Source organism: Lepus europaeus, chromosome 6 (genome assembly GCF_033115175.1).
Source record: "Lepus europaeus isolate LE1 chromosome 6, mLepTim1.pri, whole genome shotgun sequence".
In the NCBI taxonomy this organism is placed as follows: domain Eukaryota; kingdom Metazoa; phylum Chordata; class Mammalia; order Lagomorpha; family Leporidae; genus Lepus; species Lepus europaeus.
Window position 1 is genome coordinate 66,695,168 of NC_084832.1, and position 24,287 is coordinate 66,719,454.

The 24,287-nt window shown below is 42.0% G+C and overlaps 1 protein-coding gene and 1 non-coding gene across 2 annotated transcripts in view; both read left to right on the plus strand.

Moving 5' to 3' along the window:
- The window catches only part of FOXO1 (forkhead box O1), a 101,533-nt gene that overhangs the window by 29,288 nt on the left and 47,958 nt on the right, over nt 1–24,287 (plus strand). The window lies entirely within an intron of this gene.
- LOC133762631 (U6 spliceosomal RNA) lies at nt 1,629–1,730 on the plus strand. Its single transcript, XR_009866303.1, has one exon. It is a non-coding gene; the product is annotated as a U6 spliceosomal RNA (small nuclear RNA).

A 24,287-nucleotide genomic window follows, 5' to 3' on the forward strand; every position in this document is an offset into this window, starting at 1 on the left:
TTCGTCGCCCCTGAAGAAACCCATACCCATTGCCCACCACTTCTCATTACCCTTTATGCTCCAGCTCTGGGCAGCTACTCACCTGCTTTCTATGTTTGCGAATTTGCCTATTCTGAACATTTCCTATAAATGATGTGAACACTTGTTATTTTCTTCTGTAACACTTGTTATTTTCTGTCTTTTGTTTTAGGCATCCTAGAGGCTGTGAAAGGGTATCTGATTATGGTTTTATTTCTCTTTTTTCTGATAACTAATTATACTGAGCATCTTTTCATGTGCTTATTCCTATTTGTAGATCTTCTTTGGGGAGGGGGGAATGCTTACTCAGATCCTTGACCTCTTTTTAGGTCTGTCTTTTTATTATTAAGTTTTAGGAGTTCTTTATATATTTTAGGTGTAAGTCCTCCTTATTATACATGTGATTTGCGAATAGTTCCTCCCTTTCTGTGGGTTGTCTTTTTAGTCTTCTTCCACGTTAACTATTTGTAAGTGTATGGATCAGGGACAGTAGTAGATTTACATTATTGTGCAGCCATGGCCACCATCTATCTCCAGGGCTCTTTTCATCTTGCAAATCTGAAACTATTCCTATTAAACAATGACTAACTCCCTACTCTCTGTCCCTCCTGCACTTGGACTACCCTCTTTTATTCTCTGTGCCCGTGAAATTGACTACTCTACATACTTTCTACGAACTGGTCCTTTTCTTACTGGCTTATTTGCCTGGGCATCATCATCTCAAGGTTTATCCATGTTGTGGCGTGTGACATTCCTTTGTATGTGTATAACCACATTTTATTCATTCAGCCATAGGTGGACCCTTGCATGGCTTCCTCTTTTGGATATAGTGAGCAATGCTGCTTCAAACATGGGTGGTTGGTATCCTTTGAAGCACAAAGTTTTTAATTTGGATGAAGTCCAATTTATCTTCCTTTATTTTCTCTTCTGTTGCTTGTGCCAGTTTTCTTCTAAGATTTTAACGTTAGCTCTGATCAGGTTTTTGATCCTTTTGAGTTAATTTTGGTATATGCGGGGAGGTTCCATTCACATTTAAGGAACATTTCAGTTCTTGGGCCTGCTTTGGTTACTCTGGAAAATGGGAGAACACAACTTTCAGCAGGGACCCCTTTTCCTTCATGGCACTGCCGTTCCACCATCTGCTTGGCCTCTCTTGGCCCTCATGAATGAGAACTCTAGGGCAAAGATTTTGGCAATAATTATTTTATATCTGTTTTATTTTTTTAATTCACCATAATGGCTTCACTCTACTTGTCCACTCCCACAACATAATTTAGTCAAAATTCTCCCACACTTAAGTAAGCCTCACTGGGGGCATTACCCCTTGGCTCTCCTTCCCAACCACATTGCATTGAAGAGGTTCGGAGGGAATCTTGGTGTTGTACCTCAAGCAGCTTCCCTCCCACTGGAGAAATGAAAAGATTTAACAAAGCAAATAACAGAGTGGTGCTGCCGAAGCATGTAGTCTTCACAGTACTTAAAGGGGAAAATAGAGAGTTTTGGGCTCTTTTCTTGAGTGCCAGACCAGTCCATTAAAGGACAAGCCTTTCCTGGTTTTTCCAATGTTGACAATTTTTGCCCTGCAGTAGGAATAAAGTGGAAAACAAAAAACAGTCTCAGATTGTTTTAAAAGGTTCCCCACAATACAGAGAAGATTAGCATGGCCCCTGCACAAGGATGACACGCAAATTCGTGAACCATTCCATACATTTTTTTAAAAAAGTAAAAAATAAAAGATTTCCCCCTGGCTTACATGTGTATAGACTGTACCTGGGTGTTTGGTATAATCAGAGATTCTCAGGGTTTCAGGTCCCCTTGTTTAAATTAACAGTGCTTGAAGTCCTAAAGCAAGATGCTTAGCACTGTGGGAAGACTAGAGTTCCTGGTATCGCTATTTACATTTCAGACCGCTTTTCCTTACTTTTTTTGAGATAGAAAGATAGAAGGTATTATTGAATATTTTTAGGTGGTAGGTGTTATTTCATAACTTAATACTAAATGATATGTTTAAATGTTCTCACCATGTCGTGTGTTGATGGGCTTGAGGGCTGAGCAAGAAAAAGCGTAAACTCAGCTGTGTGGTGTGTGCTGGAGCCTGCCTGACCTCCAGTTCCCATCTGCATTGTAGGCCTCACGGTTTCAGGGTGATTTATACTCCCTCCAGTAACACATTATCCCCTCCCCCCCAAAATTTATTTTTTGAAAGGCAGAGGGAGAGAAAGCCCTGTTGGTTCACTCCCCAAATGGCCACAGCAGTTAGTTCTGGACCAGGCAGAATCCAGAAACCAGGAACTCCATTCTGGTATCCATGTGAGTGGCAAGGGCCCAAGCACTTGGGGCCATCCTCTGTTGCTTTCCCAGGCACGTTAGCAGATAGCTGGATCTTAAGAGGAACAGCTTGGGAGTCCGATATGGGATGGCCGCATTGCTGGTGTTCCCTTAACCTACTGTACCACAGCACCAACCTCTACCAACATATTTAATCACTCTGAAACTTCTCATTTGTGCTTCTTGTTACAGAACCCAGTGTCCCACAGGGAAACCTTGCATGTGTGGTCTCTTCCCAGGTTTTAGCCTAGGCCCACAATCAATTGTGCAAAGGAATGGCCACTGGTGGGTGGGCCCCATGTTTGTACACTTCATCTAGCTATGCAGGTTGTGATGTCTTAGGCAGTTCAAAATTCATTGTCATGTAATGACTATTATGTTGTTTTTTAAAAAGATTTATTTATTTATTTGAAAGAGTTACACAGAGAAAGAAGGAGAGGCAGAGAGAGAGAGAGGTCTTCCATCTGCTGGTTTACTCCCCAGTTGGCTGCAACGGCCAGAGCTGTGCCAATCCGACGCCAGGAGCCAGAAGCCTCCTCCAGGTTTCCCATGTGGGTGCAGGGGCCCAAGGACTTGGGCCATCTTCTACTGTTCTCCCAGGCAATAGCAGAGAGCTGGATCAGAAGTGGACCAGCCAGGACTTGAACTGGCGCCCATATGGGATGCCAGCACTACAGGTGGCAGTCTTATCTGCTACACCACAGTGCCGGTCCTGACTATTATGTTTCGTAACCATTGTGGTCTAATCATTGTATTCTATTGATTAATACTGAATTCAGGTATTGATCTTAAGAGCAAGGCTTTGGGCTGGCTCATAAAGATTAGACATACACAGGTTGTGTTCTTTGCATTAAGTGTGTCCTGTTCACAGGCTGCCCTTGTGAATAAGCTTCTAGACCACTGGTTGCCTCAATCTCTAGTAGTCTTGTGTGAGTTCCTGCAAGTGGGAGGTGAGTCTTATTTTCAGAGAAGGCACTTGGGGGACAACTTGGGAGAAGGTTGAGCCTACAAGGCATTAGGTATGTGGAGGTAATGACATGTAACAGCATTTTGTATTACTTCAGTTTACAAAATACCCCCATATGTTCTTCTTCCATTAACTTGATCTTAACAACCACCCTGCCAGTTTGCACCTGCATCTTGTGAGTAGGTGGCCATATCCCCATTCCACAGGTTAGGACACTTGGCTTCTCTCTGAGCATGTGAGTTGGCGTAACCGAGATTTGAGTCTACATTGTTTGAGTATAAGTTCCACACATCTCTTTTCTAGGAAGTCACATACAACAGAAGACAAATAGAGATAGCATAGTAAGCTCTTTAGGATTACAAGAGGCAAGTGGGAAGAGTTCAGCAAAGAGATAAGAGGACTACATGGTGACAAGGTTTGTTGAGATTTCGTGTGACTGCCCAGAAATATTGAAACCTTTCAGAATATTCATGTGACGAAAAAGCTTTATTAAGTAATCACTACCAAGTATAGTCTGCACTTTATGGTGTTCAGTTCGATAAGTTTTGACACATGTGGTATACCTACACTGGTGAAACATTACCGTATTCAAGAGAATGAAATGGCCGTCATTCTGATGTTTCCTTTGTACCTCCTTGATGGACTTTAAAAACAAACTTATTTTGAAATATTTCCAAAAGGTAAGTTCAAAAAGCAATTTAAAAAACTTGCTTTATATTTCTTACCCAGATTTGTCAGTGTTTAATATTTTGCCACATTGAATTGCATTTTGTATGTGTGTGTGTGTATATATATATATATATATATACATGAGCATTTATATACATACACATATTTTCCAAACCCATTCAAGATAGTTCCTATAAGTGGTGGTGCTGTATCCCCTAATGATTCAGTGTTTATTTCTAAAGAACAGGAGTATTCTCTTGGATTCATAGTACAGCTGTCACATTTAGGAAACTTGCTAATAAAATATTTGGAAAAAATTTCATCTGAAAGGCACAATGACAGAGAAAGAGATGGGGGAGGGGAGAGATCTGCATTTGTTGATTCACTCCACAAATGCCCTCAGCCGCTGGGGCTGTGCCACAACTAACCAGAAGTTGGGAATACTTGGGTTATCACTTGCTACCTCTCCAGCGCATTAGCAGGGAGCTGGGTCAGAAGTGCAGAGTAGCTAGGTCTCAAACCAGGTACTCTGGTGTGAGTTGTGTGTATCTCAAGCATTGGCTTAAATTGCTGTGCCACAATGCCTGCCCCTATAGTATGTTAATTCCACTTTTATTCCGTGTTCCAGTGTCCATAATAATGACTTTATTGTGATACAGAATCCAGTCTGGGGTCACACAATTTATTTGTTTAAAGATTATTTATTTATTTGAATAGAGTTATACAGAGATAGGAAGAGACAGGGAAGGAGGGTGGGAGAGAGAGAGAGAAATAAAGGGTAGGAGAATTGGGAGTGATTTCTGGAGGCCTGTATGGGTGGAAGCTGTATGGGAGGGAGTACTGGTAAAATTGCTTGGATACAAATGAACCACAGAAGCAGCCGAGGTGATTGCCGGGTTCTATTGCTTATGATCTGGAAGATTAAATAAATAGAGAGGAAGGAGGTGTAAAGATAAAACTGGGAAAGGGGCGTTTTATGCCTGAGAGTTGTGAGTGAGCATGCCTTCCTGTGGGACAATATAACTCCCCTGATGGTTACTCTACATAGATAAGAGGTTGTGAGATTTTAGGCGTTTTGGCCAGATTGAACTTTATTGCATGAGATGCCAGTTAAGTCATCCTTGGGCACATGTTGATTGTTTAGGAATTGAGGCTGATGTCATGGTCGGGGCAGAGGCTGGTGGTAGGCAGTTCAGGGAAGTTCATGGGTTGGAGTGTGTGAGAGTTCATCTAGGCATCTTTCCTCAACTGAGAGTCAGTAGGGACCTTCCCCTCAAGGGAGATTTTTCAAGGGGAGGTGTTGGTGGGGGTTTATCACTTTGTTACCTAATACAGTTAGCATGGATGCAGAGGTTTAACAGTTCACCAAGTGGAAGGAGCTCCTGAGGTGGGCGGCGGGGATCCTTTGTATGGTACTGTGTAGACAAATAGGCATCTTTAGAGACATGGAGTTCTGTTCATAACTGGTGTGATGCAAAAATGCATTTACTCTTTATTCTCTAAAAGTGAACAGAGAACTTTTCAGGGTGTGAGGCAGAAGCTCTCACTGATAGGAGGCTTTAGAAGGTGGTGGGTTTTCAGTTTTATATGCTGTTTACTGCTTTGTTAAAACCATTTTAACTGCTTCAGAGTCAGAGCTGTTTACTGTTGCCTGTGTGAGGAGACCTGGGAATATTGCAGCCTTCAAAGTTTTTAAAACCATGGTTTGAGAAGTGGGGTTAGTTAAGAATACATTCTGTTACCAGAATGTCTGGCTAGAATTTGTTTTTCTATTACTTTATTTCGTAGACTATATCATGTAGCAGGCGTTTTCGAAATACAAAGCAGCAAGGATGAAAAAGGCTTTTCTTTCTTCCCTGGTCTCTAGGTACATCATATGAACTCTCAGTGCAGTTTCAGCATCTGTAAAGTAGGGCCAATGATCTGTACCATCCTGGATTGTGTGTGTGTTTTTTTTGTTGTTAAAGATTTATTTATTTACTTGAAAGAGTTACACAAAAAAGGAGAGGCAGAGAGAGAGAGGAGAGGTCTTTCATCCGCTGGTTCACTCCCCAGTTGGCTTCAACAGCTGGAGCTGTGCCAATCCGAAGCCAGGAGCCAGGAGCTTCTTTCTGATCTCCCACGTGGGTGCAGAGGCCCAAGGACTTGGGCCATCTGCTGCTGCTTTCCCAGGCCATAGCAGAGAGCTGGATTGGAAGTGGAGCAGCCAGGATTTGAACCATTTCCCATGTGGGATGCTGGCACTGCAGGCAGTGGCTTTACCTGCTATGCCACAGCACCTGCCCCCCTGGATTGTGTTTTACAATGTGCCTGCTAAGGTATGTCTTTCAACAGTAATAGGAAGGTTATTACCTATATAAGGGATCTGTCACATGCCACATTTTCCTTTAATTTTTGCTTTTATTTGAAAGTGGAGGTTATCTTTTTTTTTTTTCAAAGCTTCCCCCCCCCCCCCAATGAAACCTTTCATGCATTTCGTAAGTACACTTAAGGAATATACTGATTCTTCCCACTGTACCCACACTCCCACCCCTCTTCTGCCTCCCTCTCTATTCCCAGTCCCATTCTCTACTAAGATCCATTTTCATTTAACTTTATACACAGAACACCAACTCTACTAAATAAAGAGTTCAACAATTTGCACACACAAAACTGTTTGGAGGTTATCTTATATAAAATGGTCTCAAGATCGCATAACCACTTTCCCCTTTGTGGTAATTGAGTTTAAGATAAAGGAAATTTTAAGACTGTAAGAAGCTCTGTTTTATATCAGAATTTTCTGCTGGGCCATATATTAATTTTCTGCTATTGCCATCGTGAGTGTTAACAGTGGGAAATTGTGGACATTTTCTAATCGATACTTAGAATTTGGATGTACTAGGAAAGCAATCCAGTAACATTGGAAACTACAAGCAGTACACATCGTCAATACCATATTTATTTTCTTTTGGTGGAGAGAGTTCTCTTGAGAATTTTTGGGTGACAGATTATTATTTGTCAGATTATCAAAAGTTTCTGGATGGCATCAATGTATTTGTCAAGTTAGTTCTTGGTCATAATACATTTATAATCAATCATGCCACATTTGTATAGTCATGGGAATGATTTTGTCTTCATTTTTCCCCTGCTAAAAGTCCAGATCAATGTAATATATTAATTTATGATTATCTCAGTTCAGTGTGGTAATACCATTGCATTAAAACTGGAAGCAATTTTGCCTTTGCTAATCATCCACTTAATGATCTATCACAGAGATAAGTGCTTCACAATTTCTATTAGTTTAAGATTATCCAGTTAGAACTTTATATGGTGCTCAAACTTTTTGTTACTTTCAAATAGCATTTTAAACCTTGTTTTATGATTGTCAAAGAACCTTGAATTCAAAATCCTAATGAAGTTGATGTAAATTTTCTTCCTAGTGCATTGCCAGCAATGTTGTTATATATATTCCATTGTATGCATATCAAAAAGATAAGTCAAGGGAGTAGGTGTTCCATAAACTTTAAAAATTTCCAAAAAATAATTTGAATGGAACTGATAAACTTTAAAAAGCTGTTAAATGAAATTGCCTGGCCAACCACCATTTGCTTTGTGATGAGAAGGGTACTTGAGTGCTAGAATTCTCTTCCGTCCAAAAGGGTACTTGAGTGCTAGAATTCTCTTCTGTCCTTTTTAGTCAGAGTGTCATTCTCATGATATGAAGCAGAAGTAGAAATGATACAGGTAACAAATTAGGGCAGGAAATACCTGATAAGTGTTAGGTATTTGAGTATTTCTCTTCTTTGGTATGAGTTTTAGGTGTTGTAAAGCAAGGCATTATTGCAAGGTCTGGTAACCTCTTATGAAGCTCCTGTAGTACAGCATCTTATATACTCTCAGGAACTTCCTGGGTGATGCATTTTTGCAGCAATATTGGTTGTCAACAGTTTTGATCGCTGCCAGCCTGGTTTCTGTTGATGGTCAGGCTACAATGTGATGACAGTTCCCAGGTGCATGAGATCTTAGAGTTGAGACCAGATCACACATTCCCTTTCAGCTTCTGCAGAGGGTTACCTGGTCTGTTTATCTTCAGGGCTAGGGAGCTACTTTAACCATAGCTTCTTGAGCTGGACCATTTATCAGTGTCCTTTTCTTAGAGGTGCCAATGGAGAGCTCAGCCCCTCTAGATACAGTGTGATCAGTTCATAGTGCAGTGGGACTTTCATTTTCTCTGATCATGACATGTACTTTGGTTAATGCAGCCTAAGACGACAATGCCTTTTTCAGTATTTCTATCAACCTGGTGGTTCATACAAAGCTTTACAGTCAAAGAAACAGTTCTTTGCGTGCCTCCAAACACATTCCTTTAGTTTCTCACTTTTTATTTTTTTCTCAAACTCTGTTGAACTTCCAGTTTTATGTTTATTTTAAATCCAGCATTCTAACTTGTCAGTGTAATTTAATTCTGTTGTTGACTTTATTGCTTATCTCATTTTATTTCTTGTTATTGGCAAGTTTGTGGGTCTGTATTCTGGGTTATCATGTGATATACAGAGGAAAAAGTTTATTTTCAAAACAGTCAGCTACAGTAATAACTAATGTCCACATGATCTCCAGCTTTTGTTCATAGAGTGGCTTACAATGGGTAAATGTTTAAATGGTCATAGTCGGAGAACTGCATCTTAATATAATGGTTGTTATTTTTCAGAAGCCAGCTTTTCTGTTTTCATTGTTGCTCTTCCCTTTTAACAGTATTGTGTCTTTTTCCATTGAAGGACTTAGAGGAAAAATGAATACGTGCAAATTAGGTGGTTTTTGTTTGGATTTAGTTACCACCTTTAGTAAAAGGTATCTCTTTCACCTGAGATTTTGTCTGTATGAATGGGGTACCACAGCAGACATAAAGACATAAAATGATTAGCGTGGCCTTTAGTCTTTGAATGACACCCAATAAGATTCTTGGGAATTCTGTTGTCTGAAGAAGTTATTTCTTAATGAGTAGAGCAATTCCTTCTGCATGCTTACTTACAGCTCTAGTAATTCTGGAGGGTATGGGCAAGATACGAACACACTGGGCAATAATTTCCAAAGAGTAGAAATTTATCAGTAATTTTAAAGATGAATTTTCAAAAATCATAGAGTTGTGTACACATGATGAGTATTACCTCTGTTAATCATCACAGTGATCCATTTCCCTATTTTAGAGTTGATGAAATGGGCTCAGGCAGTAGTGAGATCTTGTGGAGCTGGCAGGAGCCTTGGCGACTTTGTTTGGAGATCTTTGACTTGGGAAAGATAGATTTGCCTCCTGCATAGATGAAACTGCTTGAGTGGCTACTTTGAAAGTTGATGCTGATGTCTCAGAATGTCTTGCTGCTGTTCAGCCAGTTCACTTGAAGATCGTGGTGCTTAAATAAACACTCCTTCCACAAGTCTAGCTCTTTGCCATTTGTGAAATTTGAGATTTTCATTTTAGGATGAAGGGTAAGTCTTTAATGGGATACAGGCTGATAGTACATAAGAGGTAATGTCAAGCTCATTTCTTTAGGAGAAATTATAAAGATGTTATGTAATGTTGTATACAAATGTTATGCAACTCTGAAGAATGAAGTTAATACTTCAGATATCTTTTGAGTAGCCCCTAACATATAACAGACAGTAGTCTCACAACATACTGTGGGGCTTTCTACCATGGAAGTAAAAATTGAGGTTAAGCTGTCAGCAGGTTAATGGGATAGCTACTTTTTGTTGAGTAGTTATTTTGTGCCATATGTTAGAGCATCTTGAATGTGAATTCTTACTCTGCATATAAGGTAGACAGTTTCCTTCAAAGAAAGCAAGGCTTAGCTATTTTATTTAGATCACATAGTTAATGAAAGTTGTAACCTGGAATCAATTCCACATTTGCCTACCTCCAACGCTGTTGTTAGGAGTACTTTTAAATATTCCACCATTCTAGTAATTCTGCCATTCAATAAAGTGAAAATTACGTCCTTTCTTCCTTTATGATTCAGCCAAATTGCCTGCCATAACACTGCCCTAAAAAAGTGGAGCACAGCTCTTGGGAGAAAAAAGTAGACATTTTAGTATGTATTGTTATTCTACATATATATATATATGTATGTGTGTGTGTGTATATATAAAGATTTATTTACTTTTCTTGAAAGTCACAGTTACACAGAGAGAAAGAGAGGCAGAGAGAGAGAGAGAGGTCTTCCATCCACTGGTTCACTCCCCAGTTGGCTGCAATGGCCAGAGCTGCGCCAATCCAGAGCCAGGAGCTTCTTCTGGGTCTCTCATGTGGGTGCAGGAGCCCAAAGACTTGGGCCATCTTCTACTGCTTTCCCAGGCCATAGCAGAGAGCTGGATTGGAAGTGGAGCAGCCAGGATTTGAATCAGTGCCCATATGGGATGCTGGCACTGCAGGCGGCGACTTTACCCACTGTGCCACAGAGCCGGCCCCTGTTCTACATATATTTAATGTTCCTAAGTCTTGAACTGTCTGGAGGCAGTGTGTGAACAGTAGATGTAGTTGTGGTAGGTATGTGACATGTTGATTTCTATTTTGCTGATGAAAGAATGAGGCCTAAAGTGTGTGTGAGATCCAGACCTCTCCATTTCATGGTCCTCATAAATTTTAGGTGAAAGCTGTAGACAGGTTTCTGAGATAGCCACCTTTCATTGAGTCTTTATTTTGTTGCAGATGGGAAGAACGTCTCTAATTTGAATTCCTTCTCTTCTCTCCAGAGAATTTCACATGTAAAACATCTCATTTGTTGTGCCCATGGATGGTACAGAAAAGCATTTTGGTTGCAGAGGAAACCCTGAAATTAAGAATGGGACGCCAGGGGGGTGAGCATTGTGACACAGTGGGTTAAGCCTCTGCTTGGAACTCCTCATCTCATTTCACAGAGCTCATTTGAGTCCAGGCTACTCTGCTTCAGATCCAGCTTCCTACTGATGTGCCTGGGAAGGCAGCGGATGATGACTCACAAAGCACACCCACGTAGGGACTTGGATGGAATTCCTGGCTCCAACCCTTGGTTTGGTCCAAATCTAGCTGTTGGCAAGCATTTGAGGAGTGAACTAGTCAATCTGTCTCTCCCTGTCACTCTGCCTTTCAAATAAGAGAATAAAATACCATATTTGTTTTTGCTTCCTTCTCAGTCATTGTTATTTGAATCTTTTTCCCCCCTTTCAGATCATGATTTTTTTTTTTTAACCCCAAGTGGCATCTTAGATGTTACTTCTTTCTGTACTGTCGTTCCTTCACTCACACACACGTTAGGAGTGCTGGCCTATTGAAGGTTGTGTACTGTGTCTCCATGTGTCTCTTGGGTGGGACTGAATTTCCTCTTTTGCCATTGGATGCTGGGGACATAACCTACTACTTTTTGGGGGGATGTGTGCCACAAGAATCTGAGATCTGATGTGATTTCTTCCCCTTTCTCTTTTCAGTGATCAGCATTAGCCTTTGCCTTCTTACTCATAAGGGATAGATTGCTCCCTGAATTGCCGTTTCTCTTCCTGTCATCCCATTTGAAACTTGTACAGAGAAGCATACTTTTGTATAACATTTAAAAGTGTTGAGTTATTTATGTTTAAAGTGACTTGGCTCCAGCAGGGAGGGGTGTGGGATTTCAGGACAAGGGAACTCTAAGAAGTTCATGAAAAAATGGAATTAAGAGGTGATGTGGATTTTCCATGAACTGTTAGAAACTCCTTTGTTATGTGTTTACAAGTTTGGGTAAGGAGAAGGGATTTAGTTGAAGAAAGGACACCTGGGACGCTTTGGCTGTGTCAGGTGTTTCCTGTGAGAATCCACCCTACTGGTGCATTACGTTGGCCCTGAAGGTTGGTGGTAGTAGACACAGATGTTACCTGGTTCTTTGTTTCTGTCTCCATCTATTCCTTTGCCTGTCTGAGGCTCCCAGTTTAGACCACCTCGTAGTACCAATTTGTTCTTTTCATCCCTTTTTTCTGTATGTGTTTGTTTTTTAGATGTTTTTATTTATTGGAAAGGCAGAGTTACAGGGAGATGGCGACATGCGCACACACAGAAAGAGCATGTGTTTCTATCCAGTGGAATGGCCACAGTCCCAAAAATGGCTGCAGCGGCCAGGGCTGGGTCAGTCTGAAGCCAGGAGCCAGGAGCTTTTTCTGGTTTTCCCAAGTGGTTGCAGGGGCCCAAGCATTTGGGCTGTCTGCCTGTGCTTTCCCAAGTGCATTAGCATGAAACTGGATCAGAAGTGGAGCAGCTGGGACTCTACCCAGCACCCAGACATGAGGCCAGTGTTGCAGGCGGTAGTGAAACCTGCTGCGCCACAATGCTGGCCCCACAAAAAACACCTTTGGTCCAGGAAGAAGACTTTTTCCTTTCCCTCCTTACTTCACATCCAATTTATTAGCTAATTCTGTCATCCTTACCTTCAAAATACATAGGCACCTTAAGAGATCATAGAAAAATGGAATGGAAAAGTAAGTTCATTTTAGTGCAAAAATGTTTGAAATCCATGTGTAGATGATTCATAATACACATTTTACATAAACTTCTGGAAGACTTCTTATATAAACAATTTCAAAGCTTTTTTTTTCTCCTGCCTTGAAATATGCTTACCTTTTAATTTCACTTCCCATGAACCTTTTGAAGCACCATCCTCGTGTATCTAAGTGCCTTCCACTTCTTGCCTATTCTATCCTGCACCCTGGTCCAGGACACTATAGTTTCTCACCTTATTGGTTACTGGCCTGTCGACTTCTGCCCTTGCTTCCCTGTCTTCAGTAGAGCACAAAGTGATCCTCTGCTTTGTGCTGTGCCTGCCTGGCTCATTGAGCAAAACAGCTGAGGCTCCCTCTAATGGCCTATGAGGCTCTCTGTGGCCCAATCCCCCAGTCATTTCTCAGCCTCATTTCTCAGCCTCATTTCTCTCTCCTGTGTGTCCTTCTGGTCACATTGGCCTCCTTTCAGGTCAAGCATTTTCCCCACTCAGGGCTTTGGTATCACCCTTTGCCTCTGGTTGGAACACTCTTCTTCCCAAGTTGTCTGCCCAGTGACTTCTGTCAACATCACTTCCCTCACTCAGGTGATCCCTTCTCAGTGCCGTCTTCCCTGATGGCTCCTGATCATCATTGGCATCGCTTCCCCAGTGTGTGCCGTCTACCCTATCCTCTTTGCTTTGTATTTCATAGCGTTTGTTGACATCTATCTCTGTATGTGTTCTGCTTGTTTCTCTCCCTACTTACGGAGGATGAGTCTGTAGGGGCACACAGATTTTGTCTGTTATGTTCATTCCTTTGAACTCAGCAGTTGCTTGTTTGCATGAATGTACTTCTCTGCTTCTGGGTTCACTTTACTTTTCTATGTTACTGGGGTGACTGGAGGTGGTCATTGGGAACATGGGATACCATAATGTCTTCTGGAGCTTTGGAAGTGCTTCCTCACACAGTGCCTTGATTGGCCTTCTTGCTACTTGAATGTGGTTTTTTGAGCTAGGAAGGGGTGAGCTTCTCAGGAGAAAGCTGTGTAATGAGATGTTAAATAATGGGCCTTATTTTATACACAGTTGGAATGCAGGAGGTTCTGGATGAGGGGCTGAGGGGGTCTCCATGCTGCTCTCGTGGGTCTCTCAGTCCTGTACAGATAAGAGGGAGTATTACTATGATTAACGTGTTCAAGCTTTCTTCTCTTCAGGGCCCAGAGTAGGGTTTCCACTGCCTGTGCAGCACCCAGAGCCTCTGACATTCTCGGGGACGACACTTTCTATGTGATTTGGCTTTTTCCTGCTTACTAAATGGCATGGGCACTGACTACATTTTCAGACCTTTTACAGCTCCAAGGACCTTGAGTTGTGTAGGCTGTTCTCTCTGGGTAGCATTTGCAGATAAATCAAATGTGACACCATCATGTTACAGGATTGTGATTTGAAAGGGGGTGGGAGGATCCTGTTCACCTTGGTGCGCTTGCGTTTCCAAGTGAACTAAGCACATAACCTGGTGGTTAAATGTGGTCTAGCTGTAAAATTTCCAGTCACTGGAAGAAACTGGGGCATTAGGGACCAAGTGTTCTGCAAAAACTTCAGCTTTTAGAAGCATCCTGGCATGGCTGGGTGGACTTATACAGAACCGCTAGTGCCAAGTTAGTTCCTTGGGACTTTTACAACATTTGTTTCTGTATTGATTTTTGTACTTATTCCTGAAACGGGGTGGCCACTGAAATCAGGAACTAGAATTACTGGAAAATACCTTTGAAAACCACTGTTTCATGGTACAGAAGAGCCAGTGGTTAAAATGCTGGTTTTGGGTGCTGTCTCTCTTTCCCTCCTCATTGTTTATCTTTAAAGAGGGTTCTCATTTACTTTCTCTTCTCTGTGTTAAAGTTCTTTACAGGCCATTGGAGAAACTAGCCACATAGTGGAGGCAGCCCTGAGGGCCCAACTTTAAATTGTATGAAATATATCCTGGCAGGCCTGGTCACAGGGTCCTAGTGGCAGACCGTATATCTGAAAAGGCACAGCTGCCAGATGCCCTGGTGTGACCCATGTTCATTTCTGCTCAAGTGACTTCAATGTGCTTTCTCTTTGGGGACCTGTTTTAAATGCAGATGCTGACGCCCCACAGTCATCTGCTAAATTCTACCAAGTGAGAGGAAATTCAAATTCATAGTATCAGTGACTTGGCCACACCGACCCAGTGCATAACAGGCTCTTAAATTGGAGAGGCAAGCGTACACAGTAATGCTGTAGTTGTAGACAGGAGCACAGTTGCTGCTGCTGTGGGAACTGCAACTTTGAAGTTGCGGACTTTGTAATTCAAGGCTCAGACTTAGTCTCTGTGTGTGTGGTAACTTTTTTTTAAAAAGTAAACTGAAAAGAAAAATTGATTTAGATTGGTGATGGGTTGGAGAAGCATACCATAAAAGGAGGAGGCCTCTTGCAAACCACATGCAACTGTGTCACATCCGTGTTTGCCTAAGAACAGGCCAGAGACCTGTTCATGCTCTTCCTGCTTCTAGCTGCTTCTCAGGTAGGCCCTGCCCTTCGATATACATACAACTCCAAGAAAATGGATACCTTCGCTTGTGCTATGTTTCAGTGACCTAGTGATGATCCTCCTGTAGAAATAGGGTTTTCATGTGTCTGGTGTACTTTCTATATGCAGATCCCAAGGTTCCAATTCTTAGAAGCATTCGTCATCTCACAGCTTTCTTACAACTGTGACTGATAAAAGTTCACTACTTCGCCTCTGGCTGCTGAAAAGAATATGTGAACAGGGAAAGCAGAGTTTGTGGGTCATTTCCTCATTTAAAAAGTTGCTGTGGGTCCACTGTGACACAGTGTGTTGGGCTGCCACCTGTGACACTGGCATCCTGTGTGGGCAGCATCTGGAGTCGGGGCTGTTCTGCTTCCCATTGAGCTCCCTGCTGATGCACCTGGGAGGGCAGCAGAGGATGACTCAAGTGCTTGGGTCCCTGACACCCATGTGGGAGGCTGGGATGGAGTTCTGGCTTCTGTCTTTGGCCCGGCTCATCCCTTGTCATTGGTGACCATTTGGATGCCACTGGGGGCCAGCAGATGGAAGATCTTTTTCTCCTTTCCCCCTCTCTGTAACTCTGCCTTTCAAACAAACAAATCTTTAAAAACAAAACAAGGGCCAGTGCCGCGGCTCAACAGGCTAATCCTCCGCCTTGCGGCGCCGGCACACCGGATTCTAGTCCCGGTCGGGGCGCCAGATTCTGTCCTGGTTGCCCCTCTTCCAGGCCAGCTCTTTGCTGTGGCCCGGGATTACAGTGGAGGATGGCCCAAGTGCTTGGGCCCTGCACCCCATGGGAGACCAGGATGAGCACCTGGCTTCTGCCATCGGATCAGCGCGGTGCGCAGGCCGCAGCGCACCAGCCGCGGCGGCCATTGGAGGGTGAACCAACGGCAAAAGGAAGACCTTTCTCTCTGTCTCTCTCTCACTGTCCACTCTGCCTGTCCAAAAAAAAAAAAAAAAAAAAAATTGCCATGAAAATTGTAGATCAACAGACTTACCAATAATGGAGTTATCTTTCAAAAAACAAGAAATGTGCCTTAAATGGTAAAATTTCTTGTCCACAGAAGTGGTAGGACCAGCTTTCTTCATGAAAGAAATCTCCTTGGGCACTTTGGCATGTATATGTATGTGTGTATATGTGTAATACATACACATGTCAAGAGCCTCTTCTGTTTTCTGTCTTAAGTTTGAAAACCTGTCGTATCATTCTGATAATTTAATGGCATTCCTAGGACATCCACCCCCTACCCAATAAGTGATACCATTTATGCCCAAGGGGCCATTATGTGTGCCTGCCATGCTCTGTCCCACTTGATCTTTATAGACGCTTGTGGGTGAGGTTGAGAAGCTCTGAGTTTTCAGGGAAATAAGAGGTCTCCCTGGTGTGACAGCTGATAAATGGAGGATGGATAACTGGAACCCTCAGGCCTGTCAGTGCCTTTTCTGCTAAGAGCCTTCTGACCCTGTCCTTGATATGGCCTGCAAACAAAGGCAGAGCAAAACATAGCCCCCTAGTTCTTAGAGTGCTTTTAATTGTTTACTGTTGATATGAACTCTAGTAGCTGTGATGGGAGGAGGGTGATAATAAGGCTCATCAGATGGTGCAGAGTTTCTGCCTTTTAAAACTCATTTGTGCTTGAGAAGAGTACTCCCTGCTTCTGGAAGTCTCCCTATGTGTGTTCTCTCCTGCTGTGCCATTCCTGTTTTAGTGGCACAAGAAGGGTTCCATGGGGAGCAAGTGGACAGCTCAGAGTGTGGGTTGTCTTAAAGCATGGTTTGCTTCCCTCAGCAGTGTTTCAGGGAGACTGATGGGAATCATGGCTCACTCCCTCAATGTCATAAATCAGAAGAAACTGTGAATTCTTTGTTATTTTCACATGTATTTCACGCTGAGAACCTTATATATGATTCTAAATTTATTGGTCATATCTTAAGATACACAATGTACCTAATAATGGCTATGGTGGTATCTTAAAATCTTCTTCTTTAGTAATGTACTGAAGTCTCTGTAGTAGACTTGTAGTATAATTTTAGGTACAGTGACATCCTAGAGTGGTATTCTAAATGATCTCCAGATCCGATGAGGTCATGAAGAATATGTTTAAACAACAGGACAGAAAGAATGACACTCACTGTTCGGAAACTGTGTTGCTCACTCATTTTAGTTATATTGTCTCCAGGCATTATGGCTTTGTAGTGTATTTACAGTCTAAATACCGCTGTTTTAAGCATTTACTTTTTTTTTTTTTTTTAAAAAAGATTGATTTATTTATTTGAAAGTCAGAGTTACATAGAGAGAGAAAGAGAGGCAGAGAGAGAGAGGTCTTCCATCCACTGGTTCATTCCCCAACTGGCCACAATGCCCCGAGCTGCGCTGATCCAAACCCAGGAGACAGGAACATTTTCCGGGTCTCCCACGTGGGTGCAGGGGCCCAAGGACTTGGGCCATCTGCTGCTGCTTTCCCAGGCCATAGCAGAGAGCTGGATCAGAAGTGGAGCAGCCGGGACATGAACCAGCGCCCATATGGGATGCCGGCACTGCAGGCAGCAGCTTTACCTGCTATGCCACAGCGCCAGCCCCCAGCATTTACTTTTGATAAAGATGTGACTTTTCTTTTAAGACTTTGGGTTCTGGTGTTGTGTATAAATGCATGTAGTTTTATAAAATCTGACAACTTTAATGGATGGCGATAAAAGGTTTTGGCTGTCTTTTAACAGCTTTACCATGTGGTTGGCCATTTAAATAAGCAGCATTTTATCTTGATGAAGTGAATGCATTTAATTGGTTATCTTGGCAAGCCAGAATGTTTGTTAGTCACAAACTTAATTTTCTGAGTGTTTATATTATTTTTACTTCCAGTTGTTTGTGAACTGTTATTTTTATAGACTGTATTGAAAAAATGCCTTTTAAAAGTAGATTGTAATATAGAGCTTTCCTAATAAGAAAATTAAAATAAAAATGGTAAAGCGGAATGACTTAGTTATTTTTACATTTTCCTGTAAAAACAGCCTCAGTTAAGTGAGCCACAATGAGCCATGATGTATTTCCTCTGTCAGGATGGAAAATAAGCCATTTATTATTTCAGGTCTGACTCACAGTGAACCTGCTGACACTGGGATGTTTTAAAATCATGATCATAAGGAACAGGTTAGGGCAGAAACGTGGACGCTGGGCCTGGGATTACCTGCTTATTACAATGTTTTACAACTTGGCTGCTTTAGGTTTTCTGGCATGGTGTCCTAAACCTCACACACTAAACACCCCCTTGTTGTACAATTATTGCTTGCCTGTTTTAGATGGTGCCAAATAGACAGATGCCTCATCATAATTACCATTTTTTAATTTCACTGTTATAGACCTACGTATAGATAGATAAATACATGTATATAAATAGGTTGTTACCTGCTCTCCCTCCCCCACCCCCCAGAAAAGCATTCCAGATGTCCTTAGTAAGGATGGGCAGCTGAAGAGTGAGGGATGTGCTAGGTAGCTACAGCATGTCCTCACCGCCCTAAAATACATGCTGTGAGACAGGTGGCACTGCAGAGAAAACCAGTTATATCGAAGGCAGTCATCAAAATTGTCAAATTGTCATATGGTAATAGGTGTGCTTTATCAGTACATTAAATGACAAAATTTAGTGGCAGGTCACAGTAATTTTGAGTGGTGAATAAGCAGTAGCTTGAATTTCTGACAGCTGTAGTGTGAAGATACCAGCTCCCTGTTGATGTCCAAGTCACAGACACTGCCAGTATGTAGAACAGTGGTTCCTAAAAGTGAGCATGTGTTTTTTGCTGTCCAAGATCCAATCCAGTCTCCTGAGTTTTAGCCATGGTTAAAAACCTTTGGCCTTGAGGGATTTTTCTTCCCCCTGAAAACTGTCTTTAGATGTCAGTTTGAATATGTGCAAATGCAGCCTTCCTTGAAGACAGTGCCATTATACTATCTTGGTCTGAAAACAGGGAGGGTCATTTAATGCAATTCTCCTGGCCACATTCTAATTACGTGTAGTCAAAAACGGGAAAGGGAGCCTTCCATTTCCCAAGAAAATCACCCACCCTTTTGACATCAAAAGATAGATGCCCTCAGACCTGTATTTTCTGTGGTGTTACATAAATGGATTTGTAAGTAATCATGTGTCATTGTATACACACTCCAGGCAACTAGTACTGGCATATGTAATTTTATTTCAAGACTACTGAGCTTCAAAAAGTTTGAATTTTTTAAAGTCCATACTTTTTTCAAAGCACATGTGAAACTTTTTGAAGATGCCTTATGTGTGTGTGTGTGTGTGTGTGAGAGAGAGAGAGAGAGAGAGAGAGAGAGAGAGAATAAGGTGGAATACTAGCATTCTTTCCAATGAATTTTTCTAAGAAGAATAAAGGAAACAAATTAACCTTGTCAGTACAAGCAAAAGGAAAACTAAACAGTAGGTTCCCAGTTTGGTATTTTTTTTCCTCAAGATTTGTTTTTGTTTGTTTGAAATGTAGAGTGAATAAAGAGATCATCTTCCATCTGCTGGTTCATTCCCTAAATGGCCACAGTGGCCAGGGCTCCTCTGCCAGGCTGAAGCCAGGAGCCCAGAACTCTCAGTCTGCCATGTAGGAAATAGGGGCCCAAGCACTTGGGCCATCTTCTGCAGTTTTTCCAGATAGGTGCATTAGCAGGGAGCTAGATTGGAAGTGGAGCAGCTCTGACTTGATCCAGTGTTCTGCAACAAGATGCTGGCATTGCGAGCAGCTGCACCACAATTCCGACCCCTCTAGTTTGGTATTCTATCCTCCAGATGACTTTATTGCGTGATGTGTTTTGCTATCCCAATATAATTTTATTTCAGATCTATTGTGTGTGCTTCAAAAGTTGCAAATAATAGCAATAACTAATTAAATTAGTTTTTTTTTTTAACAACATTGAGTTGTATACTGAACAAAGAAAATGGCAGAATTGAAGGCCATTTACTTTGAATGTCATCATTTAATGTTACGTTGATTTTGATAGAGGCCCTTAAATACCAAAAAGAAGTGCATTTCAACATTTATTCCAGCTGAATATTTTAAAACCGCTTTTAAAAAAACTTTAGTACTTGCATTGAAAGATACATGTACTCTCTTCCCACCTATCTGTTAGGAACCATTATATGAGCTGAAAATCATTTTTTAAAAAATTAACTGTGTTTGTGACAAATCTTACTGTTTTGAAGGGAGAAGGGAGGTATTTCCTGAAGTGGTGCTGAAGGAATGACTTTCTCCCACCCTCTTTATAATTCCTACCTTAAGAATCAGTAAAACACTTGGAGGTGACACTTTAATTTGGGGAGATGTTCTTTGAATAAAAGATGGCCTAGAGAAATTAGTTAAGATGGAAATAAAGAATAGAGTGATTGCTACTTTTAACAATAAGCTGCTGTTCTTCAGTGCAGAGACATGTGTTTTTGTACTTGAAGCATAAGACCGTGTATTAGTCAGCTTTTGCTGCACACCAGCTACCCAAAAAATCTCAATGGCATTCAGCTATTTCTTTTTTGCTCACATGTGTGTGGTTGCATGAGGCAGCCCGCTCAAGGACCTGACAGTGTACGGTAAGTTACTGTCTAGGGTGGGTTCTCATGGTGGTGTCAGATGTGCAAAAGGACAAGCCTTGCTGCACAAGTACAGGGGTACATCAGATGTGGAATAATCAAGATTATGAGTTTATTTTGCTGCAGAAAGTTCTTTTTAAAATATATGGAAATTTGTATTATGAAAGAATTATCTGTACATAGATTTAAACCTTTTTTTTAAAGATTTTATTTCTTTGAGAGGTAGAGTTAGACAGAGGGAGAGACAGAAAGGTCTTCCATCTGCTGGTTCACTCCCCAAATGGGAGTTAAAGAGAGGCAGAAGCAGAGAGAGGTCTTCCATCTGCTGGTTCACTCCCCAGATGGCCGCAACAGCTGGAGCTGGGCAGATCCGGAACCAAGAGCCAGGAGCTTCTTCCAGGTCTCCCACACGAGTGCAGGAGCCCAAGCACTTGGGCCATCTTCTACTGCTTTTGCAGGCCCTAGGCAGAGAGCAGGATCAGAAGAGGAGCAGCTGGGAAACAAACTGGCACCCATATGGGATATAGGAATCCCAGGAGGAAGCTTAGCCTACTATACCATAGCCCGGTCCCCCAAAATAGTTTTTGTATCAAAATAAACTCCCAGTCACATCTATCCGTGAAGTTTTTGGAGTGCTCTTGTATGTTTCATGCCTCTGCTAGCATCAGATTGGATACCATCTTGCTGGCCAAAGTAACCCTGAAATCATGAGGCATAGAAATACACTTTACCTACTAAGAGGCCATGGGAAATACAGCTACCAGAGAGTGAAGAATTGGGACCAATACTTTGATCACAAATGCCAAAAGTGCTAGCAGCTGAGGGGAGTGTTTGGTTTTGAGATTATATGGTGCTACCTTATTGTTTTTGGCTTGGGTCATTTTCTCTGGCCTAACACTAATTCAGTTTTTCAAGTGGATGTGGGCTGAAGTTAATACATGGAGGCAGACATGCTACTATTAATCAGGGAAGGAACACAAGAAAGGGGGAGAGATGAGCTGAAATTTAGAGATTTGGGTTCTAAATCTGGCTCCACTCCACAGGGACTGGCTGGTGCCCCAGGCAATTCGTGTAGTCTTTCTGCATTATAGAAGAGGTATAACTCTTCTGTGAAATAAAATGCCCTGCTAATCCATCTCCTCTGGTCTTCCTACCACGAGAATAGAGATTTGATTTCCTTCTATAAATGCAGTTTTCATGATTAGTACCTCCAGTTTCACCTGTTGGCCTGTGTTGGAAGGGTACAAAGCTTGTAGAAGACCCAAATTCAATAAAACTTAGTAGCCAAATAGGGTTAAGTATTAGACAAGATTAAAAATCACAGAGCGTACAGAGACTTGGTATGTGACATGATATGTGCTATGCTAAATGATATGGGTATTGTCTGTTGAATGCTGTGTTTGGGGTTGTAGAATCCTCTGCTAGACTCTAAGCTCTCTCTCGGCTGATCCAGAACCAAGAGCCAGGAGCTTCTTCCAGGTCTCCCACACGAGTGCAGGAGCCCAAGCACTTGGGCCATCTTCTTCCTTTATTCATAGTACCTGGTGCAGTGTTTGACTTGTAGTAGAGCACACTTGGAACAAATGAAGAAAGAAGCCCCAAATATGAAATGTAGGTGGGAATAAGAAGAATATTGTTTCTGTGGTGTTCATAGTTGGTGACTAGGATGGATAGCCCTGCTTCTGAGGACTTGGAATGTTAGGTGATCAAAGGATGGCAACGTTGATGGACTCAATTGACCTCCTGATAACATCAGATGTTGTTAGGCTCTCAGGGTGCAGCAAAAGGATGAGTGTTTTCAGCCTTCTAGTTTTCTCTGGAAAACAGATGTATAAACAGTGGCAGCAACATGTGACACTTTTGTTTCAGGCATAGGAGAGCTGAGTTGGAGGCATTGGGAGACTTCCTTTGCAAGAAATTTGGGTCTTGTCTCAATTGAGGTGTAAGGAGAAGTTGGCCAGATGTAGGAGTTTATTGAGAGCCACCTAGGAAGTGTGGAGTGGCACAAGATATTTTGGGGGCTCAAGTACCAAGTCTGAAGGAGACACAGGCTGCTGAGGTGGGCCAGATCTGAGAGCTTTGCAAGAGCTTGATCTTTTACCTGGTGGAAAAAGAAGTCACTGAGCGGTTTTAAGCAGGGTCAGGGTTGTGATCAGTTTTTCTGTTTTAGGAAAGAGCAATAGGAATGACAGTGAGTTGGCCAGGCAGGAATGAGGGACCCTCAGGCTGCAGTATGACTTGGAGAGGGTGTGCTGGGCTGACACCGGCAGGTAAGGTATTGCATGGTTGTCTACTCCCACAGCCTTCATTCATCTCCTTTGTTACCTTGTCTTCACCATCCTCCCACCCCCACCCTCTGTGACAGAGAACATGATGAAGTGTCACTTAAAAACCTCTTTTCCTAAGCTGACAGAAGTTGGTGTACTAGTTCTGAAATGTTGCTAGTCCTTGAAGTAGTCTATTTTTGGCCGAGAGTTCCAGGTGACAGGATAGGTGTGAAATGATAGAATCTGTTAGGAATATTGTCAAGTTGATATGTCTGAAATCACCTTGTTCACTAAAGTAATGGATGTCATTTTGAATTTCAGTTTTTACATTGGCTTTATCTTGCATGTGAAAAATAGTTTTTGCAGTATTTTGGTTAAGTAGAACGTGATTTTCAGTAAATTACCAAGCATTGATACATCAGAATATCTTTTCTGTTGTCCTAGATTTGTTGGTATTTTTGTTACTGCTTGGTCTATTTATACCACTACTTTAAACACCTGTGAGCTGATATTAAGAAGTACAGGGGTTTTGAAATTATTTTGCACCAATGTAAGCTTCTAATTCCATTTTCCATGAACTTTTTGAAGTGCCCTTTTATTAGTGGTTAGTGTCAGTGGCATTATTGGTACCATTTGTGGCATCCCTTACTGGTTGTTTGAGCCCAGCCTGCATCACCAGTGATGTTCTTTCCTTTCATGCAGTCTGTGATTGCACAGCCTCTGCCTTAAGGGGCTAACTGGTCAGAGCTTACATAGCTGCTGTACATTGCATTGTCATAAAGTGAAGGGGGAAGTCCGGCTCTCTGCTGTGACCCGGAAGTCAGTGGAGGATGGCCCAAGTGTTTGGGCCCCTGCACCCGCATGGGAGCCCAGGAGGAAGCACCTGGCTCCTGGCTTTGGATTGGCGCAGCGTGCTGGCCGTGGCGGCCATTTGGGGGGGTGAACCAATGGAAGGAAGATCTTTCTCTCCGTCTCTCTCTCTCTCTCTCACTGTCTAACTCTGCCTGTCAAAAAAAAAAAAAAAAAAAAAAAAAAAAAAAAAAAAAAAAAGAGGGGAGTACTTTGGGGACTTGGTAACCAGAAATGTCACTTTGGGTGATGCACCAGAAAAAAGTAAGGTCCATGATTCAGATGGGTACCAAAGCTTGGGTAGAGTTTCAACAGACTGAGGCTGTATTTAGGCCAGACTGCAAGGAGATTCAAGGTGGAAAGGCAGCCTGAATAAGGGGATAGTGTTGAAGGTCAGTGTGGTTGGAGTTAGGTTATTGGCCATAAGGCTGGAAGAGAGACAGTTGTATTTAATCATAGAGTAGGGAGCTGTGAAACAGGGAATTTTCATGTCTGTATTGCTGATGATAACACTGTTAAAGTAGCAACTACGAAGCCTTGAGCCACGTAGAATTATAATACAGCACCTGCAAACAGATGGAATTATCCTCAAAATATCCT